Source organism: Erpetoichthys calabaricus, chromosome 5 (genome assembly GCF_900747795.2).
Source record: "Erpetoichthys calabaricus chromosome 5, fErpCal1.3, whole genome shotgun sequence".
Classification (NCBI taxonomy): domain Eukaryota; kingdom Metazoa; phylum Chordata; class Cladistia; order Polypteriformes; family Polypteridae; genus Erpetoichthys; species Erpetoichthys calabaricus.
Genome location: NC_041398.2, coordinates 142,991,264 through 143,005,040, shown reverse-complemented (window position 1 = coordinate 143,005,040; position 13,777 = coordinate 142,991,264). Strand labels below are relative to the sequence as shown.

At 40.9% G+C, this 13,777-nt stretch overlaps 1 protein-coding gene across 1 annotated transcript in view; it reads left to right on the top strand.

Moving 5' to 3' along the window:
* snx25 (sorting nexin 25) overlaps positions 1 to 13,777 on the top strand; it is a 454,529-nt gene that overhangs the window by 15,805 nt on the left and 424,947 nt on the right. The gene's annotated exons all lie outside the window — the stretch shown is intronic.

The following is a 13,777-nucleotide window of genomic DNA, read 5'->3' as shown; positions in this document are numbered from 1 at the left end:
AGATGCTATGGCATGACCTTAAAAAGGCGGTTCATGCTAGAAAACCCTCAAATAAAGCTGAATTACAACAATTTTGCAAAGATGAGTGGGCCAAAATTCCTCCAGAGCGCTGTAAAAGACTCATTGCAAGTTATCGCAAACGCTTGATTGCAGTTATTGCTGCTAAGGGTGGCCCAACCAGTTATTAGGTTCAGGGGGCAATTACTTTTTCACACAGGGCCATGTAGGTTTGGATTTCTTTTTCTGCCTAAATAATAAAAACCACCATTTACAAACTGCATTTTGTGTTTACTTGTGTTATATTTGACTAATGGTTAAATGTGTTTGATGATCAGAAACATTTTGTGTGACAAACATGCAAAAGAATAAGAAATCAGGAAGGGGGCAAATACTTTTTCACACCACTGTGTGTATATATATATATATATATGTATATATATATATATATGTATATATATATGTATATGTATATATATATGTATGTATATGTGTATGTATATGTATGTATATGTATATATATGTGTATATATATGTATATATATATGTGTATATACAGTGGTGTGAAAAACAATTTGCCCCCTTCCTGATTTCTTATTCTTTTGCATGTTTTTCACACAACATGTTTCTGATCATCAAACACATTTAACCATTAGTCAAATATAACACAAGTAAACACAAAATGCAGTTTGTTAATGGTGGTTTTTATTATTTAGGGAGAAAAAAAAATCCAAACCTACATGGCCCTGTGTGAAAAAGTAATTGCCCCCTGAACCTAATAACTGGTTGGGCCACCCTTAGCAGCAATAACTGCAATCAAGCGTTTGCGATAACTTGCAATGAGTCTTTTACAGCGCTCTGGAGGAATTTTCGCCCACTCATCTTTGCAAAATTGTTGTAATTCAGCTTTATTTGAGGGTTTTCTAGCATGAACCGCCCTTTTTAAGGTCATGCCATAGCATCTCAATTGGATTCAGGTCAGGACTTTGACTAGGCCACTCCAAAGTCTTCATTTTGTTTTTCTTCAGCCATTCAGAGGTGGATTTGCTGGTGTGTTTTGGGTCATTGTCCTGTTGCAGCACCCAAGATCGCTTCAGCTTGAGTTGACGAACAGATGGCCGGACATTCTCCTTCAGGATTTTTTGGTAGACAGTAGAATTCATGGTTCCATCTATCACAGCAAGCCTTCCAGGTCCTCAAGCAGCAAAACAACCCCAGACCCATCACACTACCACCACCATATTTTACTGTTGGTATGATGTTCTTTTTCTGAAATGCTGTGTTCCTTTTACGCCAGATGTAACGGGACATTTGCCTTCCAAAAAGTTCAACTTTTGTCTCATCAGTCCACAAGGTATTTTCCCAAAAGTCTTGGCAATCATAGAGATGTTTCTTAGCAAAATTGAGACGAGCCCTAATGTTCTTTTTGCTTAACAGTGGTTTGCGTCTTGGACATCTGCCATGCAGGCCGTTTTTGCCCAGTCTCTTTCTTATGGTGGAGTCGTGAACACTGACCTTAATTGAGGCAAGTGAGGCCTGCAGTTCTTTAGACGTTGTCCTGGGGTCTTTTGTGACCTCTCGGATGAGTCGTCTCTGCGCTCTGGGGGTAATTTTGGTCGGCCGGCCACTCCTGGGAAGGTTCACCACTGTTCCATGTTTTTGCCATTTGTGGATAATGGCTCTCACTGTGGTTCGCTGGAGTCCCAAAGCTTTAGAAATGGCTTTATAACCTTTACCAGACTGATAGATCTCAATTACTTCTGTTCTCATTTGTTCCTGAATTTCTTTGGATCTTGGCATGATGTCTAGCTTTTGAGGTGCTTTTGGTCTACTTCTCTGTGTCAGGCAGCTCCTATTTAAGTGATTTCTTGATTGAAACAGGTGTGGCAGTAATCAGGCCTGGGGGTGGCTACGGCAATTGAACTCAGGTGTGATACACCACAGTTAGGTTATTTTTTAACGAGGGGGCAATTACTTTTTCACACAGGGCCATGTAGGTTTGGATTTTTTTTCTCCCTAAATAATAAACACCATCATTTAAAAACTGCATTTTGTGTTTACTTGTGTTATATTTGACTAATGGTTAAATGTGTTTGATGATCAGAAACATTTTGTGTGACAAACATGCAAAAGAATAAGAAATCAGGAAGGGGGCAAATAGTTTTTCACACCACTGTATATATATATATATATATATGTGTGTATATATATGTATATATATATGTTTTTTACATAACCTCTTTAACACACTACTTCTCTGCTGCGAAGCGCAGGTATTTTGCTAGTTACATTATATAGCACCCTTTATTGTGAACATAATTCATAGGTCTTCATGTTAATAATACAACATGTTTCAATAGAATTACAGTAATCCCTCGCTACTTCGCGGTTCACTTTTCGCGGATTCACGACTTTGCGGATTTTATATGTAAGCATATCTAAATATATAACGCGGATTTTTCGCTGCTTCGCGGGTTTCTGCGGACAATGGGTCATTTTACTTCTGGTACTTTCTTCCTCAGTTGGTTTGCCCAGTTGATTTCATACAAGAGATGCTATTGGCGGATGGCTGAGTAGCTACCCAATCAGAGCACGCAGTTAAGTTCCTGTGTGCTGCTGATTGGCTCAGCGACAGAGTGCTGCATTAACCAGGAAGTCTCATCTCACTCATTCAGCATTAACGTGGTACTGCTTCAGGGGCTGTGTCCAAGTGCCAACAGAAGATGCAATGATTGCAGAAAAGGTAAAAGTTTTGGATATGTTGAAGGAAGGGAACAGCTACACCGCTGCAGGACACCATCACAGCATGAATGAGTCCACGATTCTTTTTATTTAAAAAGAAGAAAAAGCATATAAGATCTACGGCTGCAGTGTCCTTTAACCAGGGCGCAAAACGAGTTGCAAGTGGACGTGATAAGGCAGTAGTCTTTATGGAATCTGCTTTAGGAATCTTTGCAACAAGGTTGACGACGTCATGACCGCCTACAAGCTGCTACGTGTACTTCGCTATACAGTAAGTGTAAACTTATCTACCTATTTCATATTGCTTAGCAGTTGTCCCTGTTATTAATAGAGTAAAGGGTGGGTTGTAAACAATACAGGGAGGGTTTAAAAACGTCCAAATACACGTTAAATAATTAAATAAATATGGTGTCCCTACTTCACGGAAATTCAGTTCTCGCGGTCGGCCTTGGAACCTATCTCCCGCGATAAGTGAGGGATTACTGTATACAGCAAGCAGTTTAATTCTGTTGCTCACTTACTTGGAATGAGCCTTTGATGAGACTTGGCTCTCCTTTCAATATTTTTGAGTTTGGTCAGTGTCAGAAAGTCCTTTGTCAGGTTGAATTTGAACCTCTAATGGCAGAATATTAAAAATCACTTGTGGCGCCTTTCCTACATATTTCCGGGTGAAAGTTCATGCTTCGCACGTCTTTCGTCCCTTTGTTTGCTTGCTGCACGTTGTGGGAATAGTTTGTCCTTTTCTCTTATCACTTGAGCCATGCTGTGCGTCCTTGCGGAAAAGTAAGTTTATCATAGATAATTTGATATAAAGAGGTTCAAATGTTTGTTAAACTTACATGTTCAGAGTGTTAAAATGTGTATTTGTACGTAACGTTGTAACTTAGTGTATGTATTTAATTTGTTTACAGACCACAGCCACAGGAATTAAAGTACTTTTAGACTTCAGATTGTGCTTGCAATTAATCTTTACCTCGATATTGGAAAGGGGAGTTTACAAACAAAGTTGTACCACCGTGGAGTTAATAGCGACACCTCCCGTGACCAGACATCTGATCGTGTCTAAGGTCGTTTGGACTTTATCTCACCCGCATCTATTACACCAACCTGTTGTACCGAGATCAGTTCTCATTTTTATGGTCCTTCGAGCCGGATTTTTCTTTACAAGGATAAAGTTCAAAGGCAAATGGATAAGGAGCAAAACGCTGATGAGCTGAGCCCAGCTCTTCAAAGTAACACTTCAGATAAAGCGGACCTGATCAATACGGCAGGAAATGTTAACCCTTCAGTAGCTGGTCAGGTCAGTCCTTCTGTTTTATGTACTGAGACGAGTTACCCTCCTGAATGCACAGTGAGCACAACTTGCCAAACAAGTTCTGCCGCAGATGCACGCAGTCAGCAGTCAGTTCACCTCCGCATCCACCGGGAGACTCGCGCTCCACCCCAGCTAGAAGCCTATGAGGTGGGATATTACCCATCAAGACAAAAGGCACGCTCTGTTACAAGCTGCTCAATATCCCAACCGACTATTCCTCAGACGGCTTTGGGTTCCCATGTAGGTCACAGCGAGCGGTCACATCGCACTGTAAGTTCACAGCATAGTAATGTTACGCATTTGTCATTAAGCGATTCACAGTCTGCCTTTCTTAGAGAAAAAAGGAAACTTGTGGAACTGCAAGAACTCAGAAAACAAATAGAGGAAGACCTTAAAATAGATGAGCAATGTAGACTACTAGACACTCAGGCTAGAGAAGCATTGAAGGAAAGAGAGGCTATAGCCCAGCAGTTGTCCCAGCAGCGACGTCTCCGAAGGGCTGAGCAGGACTTAGAAGAAGCACAAATGATTTCTTCATTTGTTATGGAAAATGAACGCAAAGGGATTGTGACCCCTACTGTTTCCCAGATCCCAAAGCACTTCTCAAATCTGTCAGCACCAACTAAAGATTTGCTTAATGTGAATGCAGAGCCCTTCACCATGTCCTATCCATTAGACCTGAGTGGCAGAAATAAGGATGACAGTGCCAGGGTCCCTACTGCAACAATAATGTCCCAAGACCACCAGGATTTTAGTTTTCCTATAATCAATACACCAATCCAACATGTAACAAATAATATGCAGAGTGGAAACGCCAGGTACCAACTGCCTGGGGGTCCACGACTTGTACATCAGCCTTTCCAGCTGGTGAATGTCCCTCCTACGATTTCTAACATGCCTACAGAATCACCCTTCCTGTCAAAGCCATCTGCCTATGCCCCTTCAGTACAAGTCGCACCCGATATGATGGACTTGCTTATTGCTTCATCATGTGGGATTCCTAAGCCGAAACTGCCATGCTTTGAGAGTGGCAAAGAGAGTGAATTTGCTCTCTTCAAAATGGGACTAGACAGTCTTTTAAATGGCCATCCCCATCTCACTGAACAGTACAAATACCAAGTGCTGCTTGGATGTTTGAAATTTCCTGGTGCACACAAATTGGCCAAAGCATATATGCATTGCCCAAATCCATATTCGATTTCCCTGCAAGCGCTGAAAGAGAAATATGGTCAACCAAGGCAGCTAGTACAGAGTGAAATAGGAACAATACTTAATGCTTCACCTATAAAATTTGGGGATGCTGAAGCATTTGAGGACTTTGCCCTTTCAGTACATGCATTGGTTGGTATGCTTCAGGCTTTGGAAGGAGAAGGTGGTTACGAATTGAGGTGTGGATCACATGTGGATCGGCTTTTGAGCAAGTTGCCCCCTAGTTATCGTGATGGATTTGTGGAATATTGCTTTGCTCAAGGAATATTACAGTCCAATGCAGACTGTACCTACACACTGCAGGACCTTTCAGTCTGGCTACAAACCAAGTCCTGTGCTAAACGCATTTCGGAGCAAGCTGCTGCCCTGTATCGGGGGGAGACATTGAAGCATGGCAGAAAGGAGAATACAATTTCAGTCCGGAGAACAGAGCCAACCAACACAATTTACTATAATGCTGAGCCAGTTGCATTTCAACCGAATCCTCACTCCTCTCCTTCACTTAAAACGTCCAATGAAAAGCTCAAACCTTATTGCCCATTCTGCAATAACAAGGAGCACTATCTGAATGCCTGCACAGACTTTAAGAAATTAAGTGCTGAACAGGTTACCAACTGGATAAGAGATAACGAGCGTTGTTGGAAATGTGGCCGTACACACACCCCTGACTCGTGTACGTTGAAGAAGCCATGCAACACATGCAAGGAGCTCCACCTTACAATTCTGCATGATACTGTTATGCAGAGAAGAGGGCAGAGTGTACTCATGACCGTAGTCAAGTCTGATGCCATATACATTGACCGGAACAGACGTCCACATCAAGTGTTACTTAAAGTCGTGAAGATTCTAGTACACTATGCTGGGCGTTCAGTTGAGACCTTTGCTGTCCTAGATGATGGATCGGAAAGGACCATTATCATGACTGCGGCAGTCAGCACACTAAAGTTACCCCAAACCCCAGAGGTAATGACTCTTAGAACAGTCCGACAGGATATTGTCCGGATTCCTGGTAATGCGGTGAACTTTGAAGTCTCTTCGGTGAATGAACCCAACAAGAAATATACCATTCAACGGGCCTTCTCTGCAAACAGTCTGTGCTTGTCAGAATACTCATACCCTATTAATGAGTTAAAGAAGCGTTACCTGCATCTACGCAATGTACCATTACCTCAGATAGACCGGGCCTGTCCTTTGCTTCTGATAGGCTCAGATTTTCCCCAACTGGTGATGCCGATTCAACCAGTAAATTTTGGTCCACCGAATGCACCTGTTGCAGTCCACACTGCTTTGGGATGGACACTACAAGGGCCTGCAGGTCTAATCCAAGGACAGGGACAAGATGAAAGATGTATACTGATGAATGTCTCATCCCCCTCAACTGAACTAATAAGAAATGTAGAGCGGCTTTGGCAGACCGACACTTTACCCTATCTGAACCTGCAGCAGGTGACCCAGTCCAAGCAAGACCAACAAGCCCTGGACTTGCTTGAAACAAGGACTGTGAGAGTTGAGGTCCATGGGGTCAAAAGATATGCCACCCCATTATTGAGACGTTCCAGAAGTCCATGCTTCCTTGCTTCTCCAGAAGCTATGCTTCCCCACCTTAGACGTGTAGAAAGGTGTCTTATGAAAGATCAATATTTGGCTGACTTACATACACTGCACATCCAGAAGCTTGTGGATGCAGGCCATGTCAGAATTCTGACTGAAAAGGAAATAAAATCACATGAAGAGGCTTGGTATATACCACATCATATGGTGCAGCATAATGGTAAATACAGGCTTGTATTCAACTGCTCCTATCAGAGGGACGGACTTGCCTTAAATGATCATCTGTTTGCAGGTCCAACTTTGGGACCCTCATTACTGGGTGTTCTTCTTCGATTTCGCCAGCATATAGTTGCCATATCTGGTGACATCAAGGCTATGTTTCATCAAATACGTTTGCTACCTTCTGACAGGTCATTACTGAGGTTTATATGGAGGAATATGGACCGTGATAAGTTACCAAGTGTTTATGAATGGCAAGTCTTACCTTTCGGCACAACCTGTAGCCCTTGTTGTGCAACATATGCATTGAGAAAACATGCTCAGGACAATCAGGAAGGCTTTGAAGAGGTGTGGAATTGTGTTAATAAAGCTTTTTATGTGGATAACTGTCTGTACAGCTTACCGTGTATAGAAAGTGCCAAGCAGCTAGTAGATAAATTGTGTCAACATCTTTCTGAAGGTGGCTTTGAAATTAGGCAGTGGGCCAGCAATTTCACATCAGTCATTCAACATCTCCCAGATGAGGCCAGATCAGAGAATTCTGTATTGTGGCTTTCACAGCATGGCGAAGAGCCACTAGAGCCAACACTAGGTCTCCGCTGGAACTGTACCATGGACAGTCTTGGTTACAGATGTTGCCCAATTGAATGCATTGAGCCAACTAAGCGGAACATTTATAAGGTACTTGCCAGCCAGTATGACCCACTGGGGTTTCTCACTCCCTTTACAGCACGAGCCAAGGTTCTGGTACAAGACCTTTGGAAGACTGAAAGTGGTTGGGATGATCACATTACCCCTGACACCCTTGTGCAACGATGGCTTACCTGGGTAGAGGAGCTAGGCAGTATAAAGCATGTAATCTTGCCTCGCTGCTACATCCCACCATGTGCTGATACTCCCGGGGCTAAGAGAGACTTGCATGTATTCTGTGATGCCTCCGAGCGATTATATGGGTCTGTTGCTTATCTACGTACTGAAGATGAAAAGGGGGGAATACATGTTAGCTTTGTGATGGCTAGGTCCAGGGTAGCCCCCAAACGGCAAATCTCAATGCCTCGTCTAGAGCTTTGTGCTGCTTTAACTGGTGCTCAGTTAGCGCATCTACTTACCACAGAGCTGAGCTTGCCTATAGGGCAGGTACTCTTGTGGAGTGATTCCACTACAGTCTTGACCTGGCTGAAATCCGAATCCTGTCGGTATAAAGTGTTTGTAGGCACCAGAGTAGCGGAAATACAGAACTTAACCAATTTAGACAACTGGAATTACATAGCAACCAAAGATAATCCAGCTGATGACATTACCCGGGGAAAGACCCTAAAGGAGCTTAGTGAGTTAAACAGATGGAGGAATGGACCTTCCTTTCTCAAACAGCCTATTAACGAATGGCCATGTTCCTTGATTACTGGCCCACCTGAGGACTCCACTGAAATGAAGAATGCTACCTTTTGTGGAAGTCTTGTAATGGAGCAGCACACTAGATATCCAGATCCCAGTCTTTTCCAGTCTTGGAATGATTTAGTTAAGGCTACCATTCAGGATCTTCATGGGGCGGCTGATGGGAATTCAAGTGCTTATTCCTCAGCAGAAACCTGGAGGGAGACGGAAGTTGAACTCCTAAGAAGAGCTCAACAGAGCAGTTTCCCTGTAGAAGTCAAGAATCTTCAATCAGGAGTGGAAATACCTCTAAGTAGTCGCTTGAGGACATTATCACCAGAATTTGACCATACTGTGGGTCTCATTCGAGTCGGTGGCCGACTAAGAAGAATAGAGGGTTTTAATGAGGAAGGCATCCATCCTATTGTACTGGACCCATGTCACCCAATAACTAAACTGCTCATTCAGAACTATGATGAAAAACTTCTGCACCCAGGCCCAGAGCGTGTGTTTGCAGAGGTAAGAAGAAAATATTGGATATTAAGGGGTCGTGAGGCTATCAGACGACATCAGCACCAATGTAGGGAATGCCAGCATTGGCGTGCCACCACTCGGGCTCCAAAGATGGCGGATCTACCTCCAGCATGACTACGGCTATTTAAGCCACCCTTTTGGTCCACAGGGGTTGATTGCTTTGGTCCCTTTACGGTAAAAATTGGCCGGAGGACGGAAAAACGTTGGGGAATTATATTCAAATGTATGACTACTCGTTGTGTTCATTTAGATTTAATTGAAAATTTAGATACTGATGCATTTCTCATGGCTTTCCGTCAGTTTGTGTCAAGAAGAGGCCAGCCTTCTGAACTTCTGTCTGACAGAGGTACAAATTTCCGAGGAGGAGAAGCTGAGTTAAAGGAAGCTATTACTGCCATGACACCTTCCTTGCAGGAGCAACTCGCTAAGCAGCAAGTGAAATTTCAGTTCAACCCACCAAGTAGTCCACATTTTGGAGGGACCTGGGAACGGGAAATCAGGTCAGTGAAGAGTGCCTTACGAGTAGTTCTTGGAACCAATGTTGTGACTGAGGCCGTATTAGCTACCGTTCTTATAGAAGTTGAAGGTATTTTGAACTCCAAACCCCTGGGATATGTATCCTCAGATGTGGCAGATCCTGACCCGATAACTCCGAATCTGTTGCTCATGGGGCGGCGAGATGCTTCACTACCACAGGTAGTTTACCCTCCAGATGATTTGCTGGGACGACGGCGATGGCGTCACAGTCAGATTTTAGCTGATCATTTTTGGAGTAATTTTGTCAAGAATTACTTACCTGGTCTCCAGCTCCGTCAGAAATGGCAGACTGACTGTGATGAGTTGAAGGTTGGAGAGGTAGTCATGATTATTGATGCGCAACTCCCAAGAGCATCATGGCCAAGCGGTAAAATCATTGAAACCTACCCAGGACCTGATGGTTGCATACGCACAGTGAAGATTCAGGTAAAGGATCGAGTGTATATCCGACCCACAGTCAAATTAGTCAGGCTTCCAGCTGTTGAAGACTGTGATGGATATAGACCAGATGGGTGATGAGGACTTTCTTCTTGAAGTACAAATTTGTGCTAACAAATTTGGGGGCGGCTATGTCAGAAAGTCCTTTGTCAGGTTGAATTTGAACCTCTAATGGCAGAATATTAAAAATCACTTGTGGCGCCTTTCCTACATATTTCCGGGTGAAAGTTCATGCTTCGCACGTCTTTCGTCCCTTTGTTTGCTTGCTGCACGTTGTGGGAATAGTTTGTCCTTTTCTCTTATCACTTGAGCCATGCTGTGCGTCCTTGCGGAAAAGTAAGTTTATCATAGATAATTTGATATAAAGAGGTTCAAATGTTTGTTAAACTTACACGTTCAGAGTGTTAAAATGTGTATTTGTACGTAACGTTGTAACTTAGTGTATGTATTTAATTTGTTTACAGACCACAGCCACAGGAATTAAAGTACTTTCAGACTTCAGATTGTGCTTGCAATTAATCTTTACCTCGATATTGGAAAGGGGAGTTTACAAACAAAGTTGTACCACCGTGGAGTTAATAGCGACACCTCCCGTGACCAGACATCTGATCGTGTCTAAGGTCGTTTGGACTTTATCTCACCCGCATCTATTACACCAACCTGTTGTACCGAGATCAGTTCTCATTTTTAGTCAGCATGCCCATATATATGCCCATGTCCTGTTAATTTAGATTTAAGTTCTCATCTCATATTTAAGCTCCGGTATATTTACTAGCGTATTTTACTGAACCTGGAAGAAAACCTCTGGTACTGCATAGGATTCAAGAGAAGTGGGTAACTTTGCCACTTGATAACATTTTGTTACACTTTTTAGACAATTGGTCCTGTGTGGGATTTGCATCTTCACCAGTGTTTGCACTTATTTCTACTGGGAGTTGGGCTTTCTATAACAGTTCAAAGACATGCTTTTAGGTTAATTTCGAACAGTTTGGTTATGTGCAAGTGTGAGCCCGTTGATGACCCTGAATCCCATTTATGATTGACTTCATCCCATTTACTTTGTTCTCTGTACTGCTAGAATAACCTCCAGCCTTCTGTAATTTTTATCAGGACTAAGGAGGCTAAGAAAATGAATGGATTAAAATGTCATTTTTTCACTTCTGATGTTTTAAGTCCGGACCTTCTATCATAAAATTAGTGAACTTGCATTGAAAAATACTTGTTGATTCTCTAATTTATTTGGGGTCATGCAAGAACAGTTGTGCTCTGTGGCATAATATCTTGGGAGCTTTTTACAGGTGCATAGGCAATTCTGTCCCATAATGCAAATGCCATGCTGCAAATATTTTTAGTTTTAGTTAAATAAGCTTTAATAGATGTAAATTTCTTGTTTTTCCTAAGTGACCTTTCTTAACTTTTTTCAATATAATTTAATTGCATTAATACATACATGTTTTGCATGTGGCAGAGAAATTCAAAGTGGTTATATGATGCAATTGGCTCTATTCTAAACACTTAACTGTTGTACTACATTTTACAAAAGAAATGATGCCTTGTTTCATTGACTGTGTTAGTCCTGTACAGCGCTCTCTGTTGACTATATGTCTGGTAGCTCATAGGCTAATATTATAAAGACATTATTTCAGTGCTGTCCTTCTGGGTTATTAAAATATGAGCTGCTCCTCAAGCAAGCATTTAGTGCTTAAATTTCTCAAGCTTGTCACTGAATCCTTATACTGTGGCATTCTGTCAGGTTTCCTTTGTTTTTTCAGTTTGCCACTAAAGTTATTAGGAAAGTCTTGCATTCTCTGAGAATCTTTTCAATTTTTGCTTTACTTTTTACTTGTTTTTTTTTATCTTGACACTGTGATATAATGATCATACTGTACATCAAAGTGTTATTCTACCTTACAACACCAAACAATAAAACGGTTTGAAACTAAACAATGTAGGTTAAGCAAATCAATGTAACATGCTTTCAAAGTACTAAGATTTTAATGGTGTGTTTTGATAATGACTTGGTTTACTCTTGATGTCATTGCTGTGAGGAAGAAAGAAAAAATGGTAACCTTATCGGCACCTTTGCCTCTTTACATTTTATTTGTGTTTTTTACTTTATCGTCTTACATAGGTGTAAGGTTTCATGTTTCCTACAAATATGTTCTGTAAGAATTGTAGCAATAGTAAGAGTATAATCCTTTTCCAGAGTGCTAATAACAGAGATATTGGAGGAAGTAAATTATAGAGGTAAAGGAAGGTGCCTTTAGCATAGTTTTCATATCAGATTACTCTCCCAAATAAAAAACAGCTTGTTGGTTGCCTATCAAACAGCACATTGTTATACTGACTGGGTTGCAACAGTTGGAGTCTGAAGGTGGACTGTGATATTAATAACAAGCCAAGGTCATAACCATGAGTAGAGGAATCAAATATAAAAGTCAGGGCTGTTAGAGAATATCATAGATTGAGAAACTGAGCAAGAGAGTCAATAAGTAAAATATTTCACATATCCTAACCCAAATGGGAGGTGTAAATCAAAGTTAAGGAACAGAGAAGAATTCATAACCGATGATTTCTTAACAATATTAACGCTGGAGCTTTTTTGTTTCGATATATTCGCAAACTTGGACAGCTAGCAAGTGTACAATGCTAACCTTTATACCACTGTGGCAATGACATCCTGTGTTTTACACTCCTGTTCATCCTGCCTAGTAACAGCCTGGCAACCCTGTATCACAAACAGTAAACAAAATGGTGGTGTTCTTAATAAAAACAAAAGCTGTAGCTGGAAGTTGTATTTCAAAAATACCATCTTCACAAATCATTCTGACCATTAAATTCCTTGACTTCTAAAACTTCCAAAGCAAGAATTTTTTAGAGGCCGAGGAAAAGCTTTAAAAATATAAAACAAAGTCCAGATCATGACATTGTTTTACTGGTGACAAATATTATCATCTGTGAGTATCTGGTATTACCTTTGCAGTGGACAATGGCAGGTCTTGTCCACGCATGGGTCAACTGCAAGCATCATGGTGCATTATAGCTTATTTAATAATTGTAGGACAGTTATTTTATTTTTTAAAGCTAATCAGTCAAGTGCCTCTATTACATAACTAATAATTTTAAGTGCCTTGAGCATGGGAAAAGCGCTATATAAATAAAATGTATTATTATTATTATAACATCTAACATTTGGCCTGATAAAATACCATATCTAGTGCTTTTATTTCTGCAGTAATCTGAAAATAAGTAATATATACACAGAAAGCATATTATGTGTATATAGCAATTAGATTCATAGGCCACTGCAAAATATTGAATATTGTTTATTCTTCACCTGTGACTATATTTATAAAGAGTGAAAATTCCAACTTGACCTAATGAAAGGGCTAAGATTTGGTTTTGGCAGTGCTCCTATGTTAAAGTTTAGATGCATTATTTATTGACAGTGTTGTTTTTTTTTCCTAGTGCCAGCACTATAATGCTATAATAAACAGCACCTGTCACTTGCCAAACTAACCTTCCTAGCCTTGTAGTGAAGCCACTTGATTTTGCTGCTTTGTGTCTGGGCTGAGAAATGTGAGGTTGTGGCCTGAATTTACAGTGAGTACATCTCTGATCTGTTACACTGCAAATATAAATAGATAGTTTCAGTCTCTTGTTTATTAGGTTGGATAGAAGGGGTGATCCTGAATTCACAATGATTTGATTACTATCTACTTCATAATTTGTGTATTTAATATATTTGCTGTTTCATAAAAAGGATTTGTTTATTGACATTGTATAAAGCCATTCTAATTGAATGCACTATTTAAGTAAAAAACATTTTCTATTATTATCTCATTTTGAATGTTTCTTTTG